Source organism: Nicotiana tomentosiformis, chromosome 8, assembly GCF_000390325.3.
Source record: "Nicotiana tomentosiformis chromosome 8, ASM39032v3, whole genome shotgun sequence".
Taxonomy (NCBI): domain Eukaryota; kingdom Viridiplantae; phylum Streptophyta; class Magnoliopsida; order Solanales; family Solanaceae; genus Nicotiana; species Nicotiana tomentosiformis.
In genome coordinates, this window is record NC_090819.1 from 72,950,307 (window position 1) to 72,969,250 (window position 18,944).

The 18,944-nt window shown below is 39.1% G+C and overlaps 1 long non-coding RNA gene across 1 annotated transcript; it reads left to right on the top strand.

Annotated features, from left to right (window-relative positions):
• Window positions 1-11,564: 11,564 nt before the first annotated feature.
• On the top strand, window positions 11,565-18,944 carry LOC138896667 (uncharacterized). Its single transcript, XR_011410056.1, has 3 exons — window positions 11,565-12,767; window positions 14,330-14,398; window positions 18,678-18,944. It is a non-coding gene; the product is annotated as an uncharacterized lncRNA (long non-coding RNA).

The following is an 18,944-nucleotide window of genomic DNA, read 5'->3' on the forward strand; positions in this document are numbered from 1 at the left end:
AACAATCGGCCAGGTCATTACACGTACACTATCACACACAAGTCACGCAAGGCTGTCTTTGCATCCCTTTGAACCTTTTTTCATAACTCTTTAGTTTTAGAGAATGACATGTGAGGTCAACTGACATATTGCCTCACAATTATTCAGTCTCACTCTACAAAAGTTAAGGAAATACTCTACTCTTAGGAAGCTTCAGGTCATATTGCATACACCATAAGTGGGAAAATCACTCGTATTAACCCCACAATTAAGGAAAAACTTCCCTTACCTCAACGGACTTTTACGACCTATGGATGCTCACATCTTTATTTGTTTATCCAATATGTTATATCCATGAATATGTGCTTACTTGCTCATTTGTGTACATAATTGTGTACTTATTTTTTTATGATCCTGATGTTACTAGTTAGCTTTATATAAAGTCCTTGATGACGTGCACTTTAAGCTAGTCTAGAACCTCCAATTAATCCTTCTACCAATTCTTAGAATCCTTCCCAGCCCACACAAAGTTCATAATGCCCGATTAATATGTTATTCTCCGGGAGTGACTTTCTATTCACATAAAGCAGGACACCTTGCCCATAAATTCTAATCACCCTTGGAAATTTCATGACATTTTGCGTCTTCAAATCCTAAGAAAAGCACATCTACTCTTTGTAGTTAAACTTTATTCTCCAACAGACATGATACGTCATAATTTTTCTTTCACTCATACATCTAGTATACTTAATCCAGGGTCTCTTTCAAAATTGGATGTCACATGAATCAACCACGTGTCCATTTAAACACACGTCTATCTCAATTCTCAGGAACACAATGCAGCTTCCTATACAACAAACCAACTCTTTCGTGTCTCCCATATACTAGTCTCATATCGCTTTCTAACAACACCAGAAATCTCAATTGTATTCACACTTAGGAATTGTGGTAAAACCCTTGAAAATCTACTCTGGCAAATGTTCAAGCCATGACATTTTCATTGTTCTCTAAGGTTTTTTTCTTCCTACCGAATGTTGCATCCTAAATTGGTAGATGTCCAAATTTATTCGCACAATCTACCAAGTAAACATCAACGTTTGATCGATTGTTTTTGCCAATAAGTTGCTCTAGAATGACTATTCAAGATAATCTCTCTCGAGCCTTCGTATGTCTGGGTTGCCAAGACCTTGCTCCGTGCATCCGGCTAATCATATGCACAATTATACTAATATTTTGCATATCCTTAATACTCTCTAAAAAGCAATGACAACTCAAATTTTACCATCCGTAACTGTTAAATTCTTCAAGTCAAGATTAACGGGATCAAATCAACTTTTTTTATTCAAGGCTTAAGTTACATCTCCTAAGTCATCTTTCCTCGATTTAATTTTGGGTTTTTGCAATACCTTCGCATTCCTAATTGACCTCAAAATCTCTATACAAGTTGTTACTCTTTATGAACATGTGTTTCGAGTAGCCTTTTCTTCACATCAAATGATCAACATCTCTAACTTTGGTGATAATTTGTTACATATGTTTTCGTCCTCAATTCGTCATTCATTCACCCCTTCACAACCAAAAGAAGGTCCTGCTTTCATATAATCATTCAAATATCAATGCTTATGTATTAGACTGTCAAAATTAATTCTCGCATGTCAGAACAACTCATAAAACTCAATTCTGACATATCAATTACTTCTAAAAAGCTCTTAAGTGAGTATACCATTTATAATAGATCAAAGCTTCACCTCAAATCTCAAGTGTAAAAGCTTGTTACTTGTCAATCACTTCTGATTGTATGCTTCTTGATCTTACTGGACCTAACCTTCTTTTACAGTTAGGACTTCATACACTAGATCAACTTTGAAATCTCTTTAGCTTGATTGAACCTTCTTTATCTATTACATACACGTTATATGTCTTGTTTAACTTGCATTACAATTTTGTATGGACTTGTGTTGAACCATGAATCTTTCCCAGTCAAATTTATTTCCAGCTCTACAATCACACGAACTTATCTAATCGCTTAGTACTCTACCATTTCTTTCAAGTAGCACTCCATTCCAAATTAATACACTCTTCCAACTGATCAAACAAGCTCTTTGCTCTCCTACTTCTCCTATATTCACATGCTTTCGTATTTTAAGAGCTATCTATGCGCTACGCTATCTTAGACAAAGACAACAATACAACCGAATACTGACATCAATCCTTATTTCAAGTACTACCAGTCTCCACCGGCCCACCCATGGCTCTTTTCCAAAAGATCATCATAAAAAAACATTACAAATCTTACACCTTTTCTTACAATTCTACCAAGTTCAATTTGAACTACGTCTGACCTGATTCTTATTCCAGCAAGATACGTAGGCAATTATACATAAGGATTCAGTCATTCCGTTGTTTTCAAAATATATGCCTTCAGAAACGAAAACTGGGGCAGATTTTTAAATCAGACAACTCTTTGGTAATTGTGACTGTCTCAAAATGCATGTCATCAGGATTGGAAACTGGGGCATAATTTTTGAATTAGTCAACCTTTCATAATCTTCTTTCCACTGTCCCAATATAAATTGGGACAGTTTCTCTCGAAACAGTTCGAATGACTCTTCAAGATTAAGGTTCAACACCGAGTCGACCACTTTCTTCTAATGGAATTCTCTTTGAGTGATTAGGGGCATAGACGCACGGAGACTTGATGCTCAATGATTCAGAAAAAAACCGAAGAGCAAAGGCTGAATCGATATCCTCCTCAAACTAAGAACCTTTCTTTGAGTTCAGGAATAACAAAAATTAGGGAGCGAGAGTACCAAATCAAGTTTCCCAAAGACGTATCCCGGAGTCGAAACCTCTAACACAACTAGAGTCATATGTCTGCTCTGCCAGCCTAAGCATCTTCTGCTCTGCTAATCGAAGCATTTTGTACATATCACATCGTTCGCTCTTCCAACCGAAGCACCCTGTACATATCGCATCGTCCGCTCTGCGAATCGGAGAACCTTGTATAAAACGAGCCGTTGGCTTCGTCAATTAAAGCCATGTATATAGCAAACCGTATGCTCAACCAATCGGAGCACCCTGTACAAAATAAGCTACCAGCTTCACCAATTGAAGTCCTATATATAGCAAATCGTCGGCTCAATCAATCGGAGTGCCCTGTACAAAATCAAATGTCAATTTCGCCAATCGAGGCTTTGAGCATAGCAAACTGTTCACTCCATCAATGGAGCAATCTGCACCGCTGCTCAGTCACAATGGATGCCAGTATAGACAGTCGCAAACCTCGTCACCGACAGTCTGCCAATCGATGGCCGCAACCTAACTAGCTTCGCAATCAAGTGTATCTCTTGGGCATGCTTTTCTTTTCCTTTTATATTATCTTGAATGTTTTGATGTTTTGCTCATGCAGCTTCAGACACGATTACGTTTTAAGTCAATCACTCCCAAGCAGATATTACTTTATATTTTTCAGTGCAAAGCTCTCCCAATAAGCGAAGACTTTTTTCAGTGCAAAGCTCTCCCAACAAGCGGAGACACACTCTACAAATCAAGTACTCCCAATAAGCGAAGACATTTTTCAGTGCGAATCTTTCCCAACAAGCGGAGACGCACTCGATAAGTAAAGCTCTCCCAACAAGCGGAGACACTTTTCAATGCTCCTATACGGAACAATACTAAAGCCCGTCTAACATTCAATGCTCCGACGGCTGCGAAACGGTACGCAGCCCGTCAAATATCCCAATCTCTCAAATCCCTAATAATACTCCCATCGCGTGGAGACTTCAAACACCCTAATCCCTTAAATCCCAAATAATACTCCGCAACTCGGAGACTTCAAATTCAAATTTCCCATTACCCGGAGAAATCCACCCCAAATAAAGGCTTGTCGGTGGCCGAGGATTTCTTTCCATATACTTTATCTCTTGCTTTATATATTAATATTTCTCTAATATTTATTTTGCATTATCAAGGTATATTTGTATGTATATACTTTTACAGATCAAACACTACAACGTGGAACTATCTCTAAGCAGCAAACTGGGGCAAATTGCTAATGAGGGACATCAAACTTATAAGCAAGTCTAGGATCCGTTCTTTAACTCCCTAACTTTTCAAATCTTCAAATCATGTGTCTTCTATTTTGAGTTCCAACACCATTTTCTATAGACTGCACAACCAGTTTCAATGTCCTGGTGTCACCATAACCCAACACTAGGGCAAATTTTTGAAGAGTCAATTTTCAAAACAACAAGTTGACTTAATCTTAAATCTCAAGGAATCCAAGGTATATCATATACCACGGAGGCAACATGCACACTTTCGTCTATTTTCAAATATCATCTATCCTTCAGCCCCACAAGGCTACAAACCCCAAGTACATTCTCACATCACAAATTCCGAACTACAATCGCCCTGATTCTTGTGACACCTGAGATCCATCATATCTAGTCCATACACAGTCTTATATCCCCAACGACTTATAATTCAAGTCAATTCACATCTAGAGTAATTACAGTAACATATCCTAGTTTCCTCAGAGCTCGATACTAGGGCATTCCTAAACCGATCTCCTTGAATCCATATCTACACAAACAATTCCAAATCACCCAAATCTTCACAAGCCTTGCCCTAGTACCATCGCAATTGATTTTTGAGGCATATCTTTTGTCTGCAAAATTTCAAATCCACTTCACTGAGCCTACATTCGCCAACTGGATATGTAGGTGATCCAATTGAATAACGATCTTCCATATCCAACTATACTCTTTATAATTTCATGATTCTTCTGCATCTCAGTGTCTTCATGACTCGACACTGGACAATCCTGAGAGCCGGCATTCGAATGTCAGCTTTACATAATCTTAGGGTAACATGAAAGTGTTTTAGTAGAATCTTACTTATGGGTATGTTGTTGACCACACTTATAATTAGAATGTTATAAAATAATTTCCACCCTAGATATCGTTATTGATATTCCTTTGATCTTCAAAGACTACAAATCCACAAGTAGCACTCCTCGTTCGTTCTCTCAAACTACGCCCAGCCTGATTCCTTGCTAACCTCACGCAGTTCAATTTGAGTATGACTATACTCATTCACGCTAAAACACCTTGTTCCTTTTTTTGAAAGCTAGCGTCATCACAAATTCGATACTAGGCAGGTGATCGTCTGTCACGACCCAAAATCCGTTAAAGGTCGTGATGGCACCTAACACCCGCCGTCAGGCAAGCCAACAATAAGTGATTAATTTTATTACTCATTTAGTATTTTTGAAATCATAATTTTCTTAAATTAAATAGTAAGAGATAAAATTTATAAAGTAAATGACAATATTTTATTTTTTTACAACTTCATTACTGAACAACCCAAAAGCACCCCCAAAACCCGGTGTCACGAGTGTATGAGCATCAACCAGAAAATACAGTAAAAATACTACATCTGTTTGGGATATAATTACACAGGAGTGTGTAAATAACTCGTATGGAGACTCCGTGCATGTTGTATACTCGTAACGTGGAATGCAGCTCACCTAATTCCCCGCAATAACCGCACCTCTGCGCCCACAAGGCCACTAGACATATATGCACCTGCACAAATATGTTTAGCAAGTGTAGTATGAGTACGTAAATCAACGCGTACCCAGTAAGTATCCAGTCTAACCTCGAAGAAGTAGTGACGAGGGGTCGACTCCGACACTTATTATGGGCTAACAATAAAATACTTATGTTATAATTAGGCATGGATTGTATAGGACGACAATAAACTCAATAACATGAAGTAAGTAAACAATTCTTTTGTTAATAGAAAATTTTCAAATTTATTTTCGTCATTTAACATTTCGTATCTCAGACCAATGAAGCAATAACAATTATTATTAATTCCAAAGATTTATCATGCGCAAATCATGCCGAGGTCGTACGGCCCGATCCAACATAAATATTTAAATTGTGCATTGCCGACGGTCGAACGACGCGAATCATAGATGCATCTATCTGCTATCGAGGCGTTCGGCCCGCTCCACAAAAGAGAAAATACATTTAAAATAACCAATTCAAGATTTATTAAGGGGCAATTATTCAAGGAAATAACAATTCTCATTAACGGTCAAGAAAATGAAGTTTAACCTTTTAAAACTCCTTTATCAAGTTTCAATATGATTTAAGCAATTAAATTAACAAGTAGGATGTAAACATCGCAAGTATAGCGTGATTTGGGTCCTAGACTACTAGAACATAAGCATAATAGTATCTACGCACGGGCTCTCGTCACCTCGCGCGTACGTAGCCCCCACAAATAGAAGAACATATTAAATCAATTCACCTATGGGGTTAATTCTCTCTTACAAGGTTAGAAAAGAGACTTATCTCGCTCCGAAATTCCATAATCGACTCCCAAGCCTTTCCAACAACTCAAATCGATGCCCAACGCTCCAAAACTAGTCAATCAATGTGCAAATCCATAAATACATACTCAAATGCTTATTATAAATCAATTAATAACAATTTTCAACTCCGCTCGAAGAATCGATAAGGCAATCCTCGGGCCCACGTGCCCGGATTCGGAAAATTTTCGAAGATAATCATTACCCATAATAGTACGAACTCAAATACATGATTTATTCCCAATACGATACCCAAATTCGTGGTCAAAATTCAAGAATATAAATTTCTAGGTTTTTCTTCAAAATTCTAATTTCTACTAATTTTCATGTTTAAATCCACATATAAACCAAGTATTTAACTTGAAATAGGCAGGAATCACTTACCTTGACATAGATGACGAAAATCTCCCCTTGAAGCTTTCAAACAATCACCCAACCAAGAGAAAAATGAAGGAAAACGGCCAAACCCTCGTACTTAAAGAAGCCTTCTGCCCAGTGATCGTCACATCTGCGGACATACTTTCGCACCTGCGGTCTCGCTTTTAGGAGACAAAAATCGCTCCTGCGGAACTCCCTGGCCAGCAGCCCCTCACACCTACCGAAGTTCGTCCTCTCTTGCGCAATCGCAGGTGCGACACATCCTAGTGCATTTGCGCATCTTTCGCACCTGCGGCAGTGGCATCGCTTCTGTGCACACGCAGGTGCGCTGCTCGAACCCGCTTCTGCGACCTTACGCCCGGCTGCCCATGTTACTTCTGCGAGTTTCCTCTTGCTTCTGCGAGGTTGCTTCTACGGTCAAACCTACGCAGAAGTGATCACACTAGTAACCAGATTTTTCTGGTATTTGCTCATTCAAAAATCCGATTCGTTGATCATCCGGAATCCACCCGAGGCCCCAGGGACCTCAACAAAACCTACCAACAAGTCCTAAAATATCATACGAACTTAGTCGAGCCTTTAAATTACATCAAACAATGCTAAAAATATGAATCACCCTCCGATTCAAACTTAATAAACTTGAAAATTCAAACTTCTACAATCGGTGTCGAAACCTATCAAATCACGTCCGATTGACCTCAAATCTTTCACACAAGTCATAATTGACATTATGGACCTACTCCAACTTACGGAATCAGAATCCGACCTCGATATCAATAAGTCCACTCCCGATCAAACTTCTCAAAATCATCCGAATTTCCAACCTTCGCCAATTGACGTCGAAATGACCTACGGACCTCCAAATCAACGTCCGAACATGCATCTAAGACCAAAATCACCATACGAAACTATTCCCAGTCTCGGAATCCCAAACGGACATCGATAGCATCAAAATCTACTTCAACCCAAACCTAGTAAATTATTAAACCTTCAAAATGCCAACTTTCCGTAATAAGCGTCGAAATACTCCCGGGCTACCCGACATTTCGACCCGAACATACACCCATGTCCGAAATCATCATACGAACCTATTGGAACCTTCAAATCCTGATTTTGAGGTAATTTATAAAAATTCCAAACCTTAGTATATTTATCAACTTAAAGCTTCCGAAATTAGAATTTTCTATCCAAATCAACTCCGAACTTCTCGAAATTCGATTTCGACCATACGTGCAAGTCATAATACCTGAAGTGAAGCTACTCATGGCCTCAAACCAGCGAACGATATGCTAGAGCTCAAAAAGACCGATCGTGTCGTTACATTCTCTCCCACTTAAACATACGTTCGTCCTTGAACGTGCTAAGAACTGTTCCGGAGTTATCCAAAATTACTGTTTAACACCTCGTGCACCTAACCATGCTACCACAACCCAGTTGAGCACATTAGCTCGAGCCAGTTTGAAATTCCTCCCTTTTATTTAGTCAAATAAGCCTTAGAGCCAAATTCCAACATCCGAAATTCTCCACGATACCAGATTCTAACACACGAACACCGCATCAATCACTAGACTCCGTACCAAAACATGATAGTATACCCTTGTTGAATTCACACCCTGCACCGCATAATTCACATGATCATAATAACATCCCCTGACCACAATAACTGAAATTTCACGAATCTTGTGCCCACAACACACTTCATGACACCTATAAGTACTGTTCCAACGCTCGCAATACTACCATGACGAAAAAGATGGGTAAAAACTCATTACCACCTGCCGAATAAATGATTTGTGGAGTCTCTCCTCCTGACAAGAACCATTACCTCACTCTGAACTGAATAACGATATCTTCTCTTTAATGCACTTTATATAAATCTGGTCATACTAATTTCAGGTCCAATAGTCTCGTCTCACCCAGTACAAACTTCTTAGGCAATAAGCCATCTCAGACACTGCCAAAGGTCTCATATGATGTCACAATGTGCCAACAAGCTACCAACTCGAATGTGATACATAAGGAAATCGAACCCTTGAAGGAACTACTCAACCCGCGTAACTAATTTAAAAACTGAAAAGATGTCATGAACCTTTCTCAGAAAATGCAGGACAAAACACGCAGGAATAGATATAGGGAACTGTTCTAAATATCACGATGTTACGGCGTGCAACTCGATCCACACATGATACTGATGCGGCATGCAACCCGATCCAATCATGTTACCCGTGACGGCGTGCCACCCGATCCAAATAATATACCAGTAGCGGCGTGCCACCCGATCCTCATATAATAATTTATAAAGAATTACTTACCGAGCTAGAATGGTCATAACTATGAAATACCTGAATATCGACCACAAGCATGCCAAGTGCATAATACCATCCCTGGGGAGACAGATAACGCCATACACTACATAACTCAAGCACGATTAAGGTGCGATATATGATCTACATTTCGAGAGCCATCCTGCTCACATAACACCATCGCTACGCGGGACCTCAACATATGTGCAATTAATCAAGCGGTCTCACAACTCATATGGCACAATAGAGTATTACAGGAAATATGTGATGATGAAATAACATCCAACGTCCGTATACTCCTCCATAAGGAGTGCTATGCTGAATGAACACACCCAGGCTGGTGTAGAGTACACATCCACATTTGGACCCTTCAACGGACCTCAAACCGATTCTGATCCTACCATGCTTGGGAAAATAACCTCTCAAGGACCCACAATGACCTATTCATGACACATAAGAACAGCCGTCGAATCCGGAACAAACTTCCTCAATTCACAACCAACTAAATAGAGAGCTTTTCAGGCCCAAACTCTCACATTAGCGATAGTACCAAAATCTCTATACTTGGTTTCAATCTTTAATCAATCAAGTGACTACATATCACACTTATACAATCTTCCTGTGGGATATGCTCCCACGACCTTCTGCACCAAGTAACAAGTCTGCACATCCATACTACCAGCCATACTAATGTTGTAAAGCAAATCGAGAATCCGCAATTCAGTACATAGCCTCTTACACCGGACACCGATCTCAGGTGACGCTAAAGACAATACTAGCTTACTCTAACCATTTGAATCCTTTCTTGCTCATCCGCGCTCGCGATATTGTTGTCAACACCAAACTGCAACCTTGATCCTCAACTTCCAATTCCCATGCCGCTCACTGCATCTAACATGCCAATACGCGAGAGTACAAGAATTTTACCATAACTCCTGAATCACTAATAGGATAGACACTTTATCATATAGAAACCTTTTACTTAGCTCTTTTCAGGAGAACCATTGCAACACGCGACCAAATTCTTGTAACCGCATAAAATACAACCCCAAGTAGTGGTCAAAACCACCATAACTCTTCTGGGATCCATCTACATATAACAGGCCATAATAATCAAATACCTCCAATTCAATCAAATTACGGCGGCCGTCAAGCCTCGCATGTACCTCCATAATTACATGTACAACTTACACGCTGAAGGAACTGACCATTGCCACCATCATGCCAATTCAACTATTGCTAACCGATCCGACTTCTTCTAATTTACTCTAGACATTCCTTAAAAATAACAATAGCTCTATTCAAAATATATCGAACTCAATCCGCACTCATACCGAATGACCCCATTTCACGAGACCACATTGTCTCAAAACCCACGAACCATCTCATACCCTCCTTGTGCGCACATTTGCATCTTTAACTGGTACACCCATTCTGATAATTCCTCTATGAATCCAAAGTTATTTTCTCCCATTCCTCCAATGCTACACCGCATATCGAAGATAACATAGAACACTCCAAACCCCTTTCATAATCCGCCGTAAAAGCTCGATACTTAACCATACTACAGACTCGAAATCCTTAGGCACCGCACTTTAACTTTTGAATCCACTAGGACCGTTGTTTAGAGTCACCCACTACGACCTGGTCCCGAATATAATCAACTCCAAAGCTCTGCTAGCACACGACACATGAACACTCTATCAAAGAACCACCCGGCTGAATCACTTTCCTTGTACATCATATCTACACGAAGCATAAACTCTGAGTCTTCCCAAAGCCTGAACACGAATTGATAAGGCCAAATATAGCGCACATTCCCCAAATCCTTTGCTCAAATTACCACTGATGTTTTCTTTCCTTAGTTGTAATAACCCACCAATATATCGATAACCAGAAACCTCACAAGTAGACAACTATGCAATCCAATCATAGATGGTGGGGCTCTCCCACTTAGCTTGGTGCTATAATTACATAGCCCTGGAGCCCACCAAGATTCCTTCTTCCTCATTGACATGATCTCGCCCAATTGATCCGCCAAAGTTTCTCGAGATTTTCCTGTTAAATATTTCATGAACACTCTGAATCACTAGCCACATTTACATATTCGACCTTTTACCGGATAGCTAGTAGAATTCTTCGTAGAAGCTTCGCCAACTCCATGCAACCGTTAACCTGCTCACCGGAGATAACTCACATGTGGAAATTCCATACCGACACCTTCCAACGATGTTGCACCAAGTACAATCACTACAAAACCAATAAACCATCCTAGCCATTGATGTGAACGACTGAGATTTATTCTCCATTCTCCTTTTTTAAGACTTAATCATAATCGTTGGATCATATGAGATCTAATGGTTCATGATATTTTCTCATTAACCATTTTAAATCTTTTTTTATCCGGATTAATTATGGCCGTTGATCTCTCCAATCAAATGTTCCAGATCTAATCAAACCCCCCAAAACTTATTCTCTTTCTTTCCTCTCTCATCTAAGAAACCATATACCTCATTTGCCCAAAAGTGTCGCCCCTCCTTTCTCTCCTCTCTCCTCCACCTCCCTTTGTCAGAACCCTGGCGGGAATCTCGTTTTTGCCACCTTCCTCTCATCTGCTCCATCTGACCTATCTTCTAAAACCTTAGCACCAAATGGTGTAAGGTCTGATTTTGTCACCCTAGCCTCACAAATTTCCTTTTCCCTTCATCTCTCTCATTGTCCTCTCTTGAACCCCCCCAACACCAATTGGCGTTACTTCAACATCCTTCGTGTCATCATGACTTTGAGAATCAGATTCTCTGTCACAAATCCCTTGATTCAACTTCATGTGATTTGTACATGAGTTTGAATTGACTCATGAGATTCGAGAGACTTCAAATCTGAAGGAGTTTTTATCCGCTGGACAAAGATTGAAACCAACGGACAAGCCTTCGACCCCGAAGTCCTAGCTTCAACAACTCTTTCCCTTTTCATGAATGCCTCCAAAAGGTAATGATTTTCACCTTTTCCATTTGATCTTTACCATGACTTCCATCATGATTTCATCATCATTTTTCTTCAAATTCTGAAATTTAAGTTTCAAATCTGAAAAGGTCTTCAATTTGGGCTATAAATAGCCGACTTCAATACTCTTTTCACAACCTGAGATACACTACTCATTATGTGAAAAAAACTCTCTGATAATTCGAGTTTTTAGTGCTTTACTCATTTTGTTTTCTCCTCTGTTTGATTCGATTGAGCAAGGGCGGATTTAGGGGGCGGAAGGGTGTTCATCCGAACATCCTTCGTCGGAAAAAGTTACACTGTTTATATAGGGGTAATTTTATTTTTTTACATATAGATATAATATGTTGAACACCCTTGACACAAGTCAAAAGCTTGGCTTAGTGGTCAAGGGTGTTCAGATTTTGTAAAAGGTCGCAGTTTCAATTCCCGTCAACTGAAATCTAATTCTTTTTACCTCATACTTTTTTTTAAAATTTTAAACTAAACGAAACGACGTCGTTTTCGTTTCGTCTCTTTTAATATATTTTTCCCCAAAAACGTAACTGACTTTGAGTTAAAATCCCTAAATCTCTCTCTCACTTCATTGCCTCAATGGCTCCCTCCACTCTCTCTCTCTCTCTCTCTCTCTCTCTCTGTGTGTGTCTCTCTCTCTCTTTCTCCAATCTCTCTACCTTGCTGCTGTTGCTTGCTATTCTTCTGTCATGGCATTGTCATCCCAGGTAAATTCCTTGTTCTTTCTAATTTTTCAGAAATTTATTAGTATTTTATTGGTTATTCTTAATTTAGATTAATGACTCTTGTTTGTTGTTTTTTGATTCTTGAATCCGTAGACTTTAATAATGTAAATTATTGAGTTTTCTACTGCATTTGCTTTGATAAATTTATGAAAAATAATTGCTAATTTTTTTTAGAATTGAGATACTTTTGACTCGATCTTTGGTGATAATTGCTCATATTTTATCCCCTTCCGCTGCATAAGTTACAATGATTAATATTGTGTAGGAAGGAAAAAAATTCCAATCTCTTACTATCCAAATAAAATAAAATATAATATAAATCGCTAGTACGTGTGCGTTTTCAACATATCGTTAGCATGAGTTTCGACGATAGTTTAGTTCCTATTTAGATTTTTTTATGCATCCGTTTGACATTACATTTGGATTCAATAAATTTCGATGAACCCTTTCGATGAAATTTTTACTGTTCAATTCTTTATAATATTGAACACCCTTGTTCGGAATTCTGGATCCGCCACTACGATTGAGTTTGAGTTTGGGAGTTTAATTTTGGAGACGAATCTTTGACGACTCGACCCGACGCCCCAGTCTGCTGCCCCGAAAGAGAATTCCATTTTGAAACTCAACGACGTCGCTGCTGCATAGAGACTGCACATCCTCATTCTTCGGTTTTCATATCGTTTAGACATAAACATAGAAGAGAAAATCTTCTGGGAACTGAGCAGAGACTCTTGAAACGGTCCTTTCTGCTTCACTTATTTGCTATATGACTTACTATTCTAATTTTTATTATGTGATTGACTGTTAGGATCTAATTCTATTATAAATCACAGTCAAGTCTTTTAATTATGTATTTTGTTTTATAGTTACATATAGTTGAAACTCTTTAGAATCATGAATGTGCATCAAATACTAGTTGTTGAGCCTGCTAAAGTATTACAAAAGAAATATTAGTTTTTAAACTTTATTTCTTCATTCTATCGATTTTAGATTAAAAACTCCACCTTGGTGATTTTTTTAAAAGGCTATAAAGCTAGTAGTATTTCTAACACACAGAAGTTGTCATCTATGTTTTCCTTTCAGTGTTGCAAACATTTAAGTCGAGTTTGTTATCTGTACTTCCTTTAGAAACATTTTCTGAACTAACTTGCCTAATGTTTCAACATGATCCACTTGTAGGTAGAAAGTAGTATTTTCAATGATACAAGCATCAATTTTCTTATAAGACAAAGAGAATTCTCTTCAACATAATTTTTGGTGTGAACCTGATTTTCTTTTAAAAAGGTTCTCCATATTTATACTTAGTCCTAATTAACTTTAATCCGGTCGGTTAATAATTTTCTTTAAATTAATTGAGCCTTTATTTTACTCAAACCCGGAATAGTTAAATTATTATATTCTAGTTCAACCCGTTTAAAATGGGGTACAACAATGTATCTTTGGTCACAAGTCTTTGATCAATCAAGTATCAAGAATTGATATATTCCATACATTTAATGTTTCTTTACATGTACCTAACACTCGAGCGATATTGTTGTTTGAAGTTAAATCGCAACACACAACCGAGTCAACACATGAAGAATGAGCAGAGTCGTCACCCCAAGTGGGGCCAGGTACGTTAAGGGACATGATGACAACGACAGGCTATAGTTGACTTCTTGTATGAATAATACATACAACTTTATTAAATAAAGCAATTCGTTACTCCCTCACTTTCTAATTTTTGTATCACTTTTTTAAATATTTCAAAACTTGACAACTTTTACTATTACCTTAAAGTTTCGTCATGCTTTTACAATTCATACAATTCAAACATCAAAACACTTTTAGCTTCACACAACTTTAGAATGATCAAACCTTTTATTTAATAATCTCTTACGCATTTCCCCTCTCACGACCCCAATTTTCCTCTGTAGGATGTCGTGATGACACCTAATTTCTAAGATTAGGTAAGCCTAACAATTTGCGGAATAACTGAATATAAAACTGAACTCAAATCTCAACACATGAAATATGAATAGAACCTGCGATTCAAATAATTACAACTCCCAAAACCCGGTAGAAATAAGTCACAAGTTTATAAAAGAAAATATCAAGTGTCTCTATACATCAGAGTCTAAAGAAAATAAGGAAAAGCAACATAGTAAGGATGGGAGGGCTCCGAGGACTGTGGACGCTGGCAGATATACCTTGAAGTCTCCACGTACGGTCCAGCTCACTGGTATCTGACCTGGTAGGAAGAACCTGGATCTGCACAACAAGATATGCGGAAGTGTAGTATGAGTACACCACAACGGTACCTAGTAAGTGTCAAGCCTAACCTCAGTAGAGTAGTGACGAGGTCAGATCATGGCCCTACTGGAATAAAAGGTAATGAGGCATAGAATATAATAATACAATGGAGTGACTGAGAAATGAACAACGAGAAATTTTAGAAAGGTAACAACACAGCAAATAGAGAAAAAAACAGTGACGCTCCTGAGGTATCGTCTCGTAGTCCCAAATGTAAATACACAATATGGGGATCTCTCGAGGTACCGCCTTGTAGTCCTAAAAGTAAATATGCAATGGGGGATCTCCCAAGGTACCGCCTCGTAGTCCCAAAAGTAAATATGCAACAGGGGATCTCCCGAGGTACCGCCTCGTAGTCCCAAAAGTAAATACACAACTCATAACCTATGGTACAACGAGCTTACATCAAGGAATCATACAGTTAAAGACTGAATACAAGATTACGGAAGCAAGTAATTCAACTAAGCATGTTGCACAAATTTAAAGTAAAGGTTAAGACACGTAGACATGCGATACTAGGCTAAACATGACAGTTACACATGCTAAGGCAACTAAGTTATGGAAATTAAAAGAAGACTACTCAGCAAGAACTGAAATTTCCACAATTAGCCGGTGTACACACTCGTCACCTTGCGTACACGACACTCACATATCACAAATTGTTACAACAGTACCAAATCCTAAGGGGATTTTTCCCACACAAGGTTAGATAAGTCACTTACCTCGAATCTCGCTCAATCTATCGATAAGGATACTTTCCCTTTGCTTTCCCACTCCAAATGGCCCAAATCTAGCCAAAATTAATTATATACCATGAATACAACTATAAGAAACTAATTTAAATAATAAATCTAGGACTTTAGCAAAGAATCAAAAATCGCCTCAAAAGGTCGACCTGGGCCCACGCCGCAGAATCAGGTAAAAGTCACAAAATACGAACACCCATACCAAAATTACTCAAATTTGACACAAAATTCTCGATCAGAACCCCAAAATTCGGCCTAAGGATTTGTTTTCCACCCTTTTCACAGCCCAAATCCTTAATTAATGGAAGAATAAATGATATCTTAGTGGAAATTAATAAAAAAATAAGTCAAGAATCCTTACCCAAATGTTTCCTCTGAAAACCCCTCAAATTTTCGCCTCAATCCGAGCCCTATATCACAAATTATGAAGAAAAGGGCAAACCCTCTATTTAATATAATCCGCCTAGGCTTTTCGCATCTGCGGCCAATTCACCGCACCTGCAGAACCGCTTTTGCGGTAAAAACCTTTGCTTTCTTTTGTGCTTTTAAGCTATTTTATGGTATATCGAGATAGTTGGTTCGGGTCCGGAGTGGTTTCTTTAGACACTTAGTCTCTAAAGTAGAAGCTTAAGTTGGAAAAGTCAATCGGATATTGACTTATGTGTAAACGATCTTGGATTTGAATTTTGACGGTTCTGTTAGCTCCGTTAGATGATTTTGGACTTAGGAGTGCGTCTGAAAGTTGGAGTAGGTTTGTGGTGTCATTTGAGACGTGTATGTAAAATTTGAGGTCATTCGGACGTGGTTTGGTAGGTTTCGGCGTCGTTTGCGGAATTTGGGAAGTTAGAAGTTCTTAGACTTGAATCCGAGGGTAATTTGGTGTTTTGATGTTATTTTGAGTGATTTGATGATTTTTCAAAGTTTGTATGTTGATATATGACTTGTTGGTATGTTTGGTTGAGGTCCTGAGAGGCTCGGGGTGAGTCCGGGTGGTTAACGGATTGTTTGAAGTTGGAAAAATGCAGTTGAAGCTGCTACTACTGGTATTTCCGCACCTTCGAAGGGGGAGCCATAGGTGCGAGGTCGTTGGTGCACTTGGTGAGCCGCAGATGCGGACATAGAGGACCTGGTCTGGAACCGCAGGTGCGTAAGATTGGTCGCATCTGCGAGCCCGTAGATGCGAGGCTGAGGCGTAGATGCAGAAGTGAGGAGGACTGGCAGTGGCCGCAAGTGCGAGGTCTTTTGCGCACCTACGAGGTTGCAGAAGCAGATATGGAACATAGGTGCGAGATATGTGCGCAAAAATGGCTCCGAAGGTGCGCATTATTTTAGCCACAGGTGCGAAAACCTGGGCAGAACCTATAGATAGAAGACTTCACGAATTTTTGTTCATTCCCACCATTTTCAAGTAGGAACTTGGAGTTTTGGAGTGATGTTTGAAGGGGATTCAAGGATATTCACTGAGGTAAGTTGCTTGAGCTCTATTATCATTAGCTATGGTGTTTTTTCGTTAATGTTCCACCTAATTAGTAGAATTTTTGAAGTGAAATAAGGGGTTAGGGCTTGGGATTTTTGAGGATTTGAGGGACCAAATGATGTCGGATTTTGATAAATTTAGTATGGGTAGACTCGTGAGTGAATAGGCTTTCGGGTTTTATGACTTTTGTCAGATTTCGAGATGTGGGCCCGGGGGCGGGGGGGTGAGTGAATTTCGGAATTTGGCCTATAAATTGGTATTTTCCTTGTGGGATTTGTTCCTTTAGCTCATATTGATCGTATTTTATTGCTTGTGGCTAGATTCAGGTCATTTGGAGGACGGTTCAAGAGGAAACGACATTTCAGAGTAGGAGTTCTACGCGGTTGAAGTAACTAACAGTTTTAAATCTGGTCTTGAGGGTATGAAACCCAGAGTTTGGTATAATGTGACTGTTTGGAGGTGGCACTCATGCTAGGTGACGGGCGTGTGGGTGTACTCCATGAGGGATTGAGACTTGGTCCTTACCGGGAGACTATGAATTCTAATAGCCTTTTTTTGTGTTTATATGAATTCCTGTCTACTAGAACTTGATTGCCTTTCATGTTAGAGATCATGCTTAGGCTATATTCCTGCTCATGGTAGTTATATCCTATCATAGTGATTCTTGTAGATGTTTACCTCAGTCTCTGTTATTTTTCCCTGATGATATACTGTAACACTTTGATTTGGGCTATTTTCCCTTTCTTTATTGAAAGCTATGAGACTAGAGAGGTTCATGACTGAGTAAGGCTGAAGGCCTGGTTGTGATGTATTGTTCTATGGCACGGTTGTTGTCCGTGCAACACTTGAGTTGTCCATGCAGATCCTTATATTTATACTAGGGCATGTGAGTTGTCCGTGCAGCACGTGAGTTGTCTGTGCGGATCCAGATATTTATACTATAGCACGTGAGTTGTCCGTGCAGATTATAGCGCTTAGGCTGCAGGAGCCTCTTATGAGTCTGAACACCCCTAGTGAGCTCAAGTACCTATTCAGCGTGCATTGAGGGCTGGGAGTTGAGTGCCGAGTTGTTGAGGGTTTGAGTGACTGTTGCCCTGAGAGGTTGTACTTGCTTTTCAATTGTTGATGCACTTAGTTCTATCTATCATTGTTGTGAAATTTCTGAAAGTTTCTATATCCGGAGTACCTACACTTTAACTGTATAAAACTGATTTGACTTAAATTGCGGATTTGAAAATATGTCTATTCTTTGCTGGAATTATTGAAAATGAACTGTACTGTATAGCTCGTCACTGCTTCTCAGTTCCTTATTTATTTCTGTTACTTACTGAGTTGGTTGTACTCATGCTACACCCTACACTTCATGTGCATATCCAGGTGGGTTTGATTACGGAGGTCATTGAGTTCGGGCGCGATCGAGTACCGGAGACTACGAGGTAGCCGACGGTGTCCGCAGGACCTTGTCTCTCTTTCTATATTTCTTTCTGTCTTGTATTGATACTTAGACACTGGTTGTATTAGTTTGGTTGTCTAGATGCTCATGACTTAGTGACACCCCGATGTTTGGGGCTAGATTCCACATTTTGATTCTATATTGAGTTCAACTTTGGTTTTTATGAAAAATTTCAGATATGAAAAAGTTTT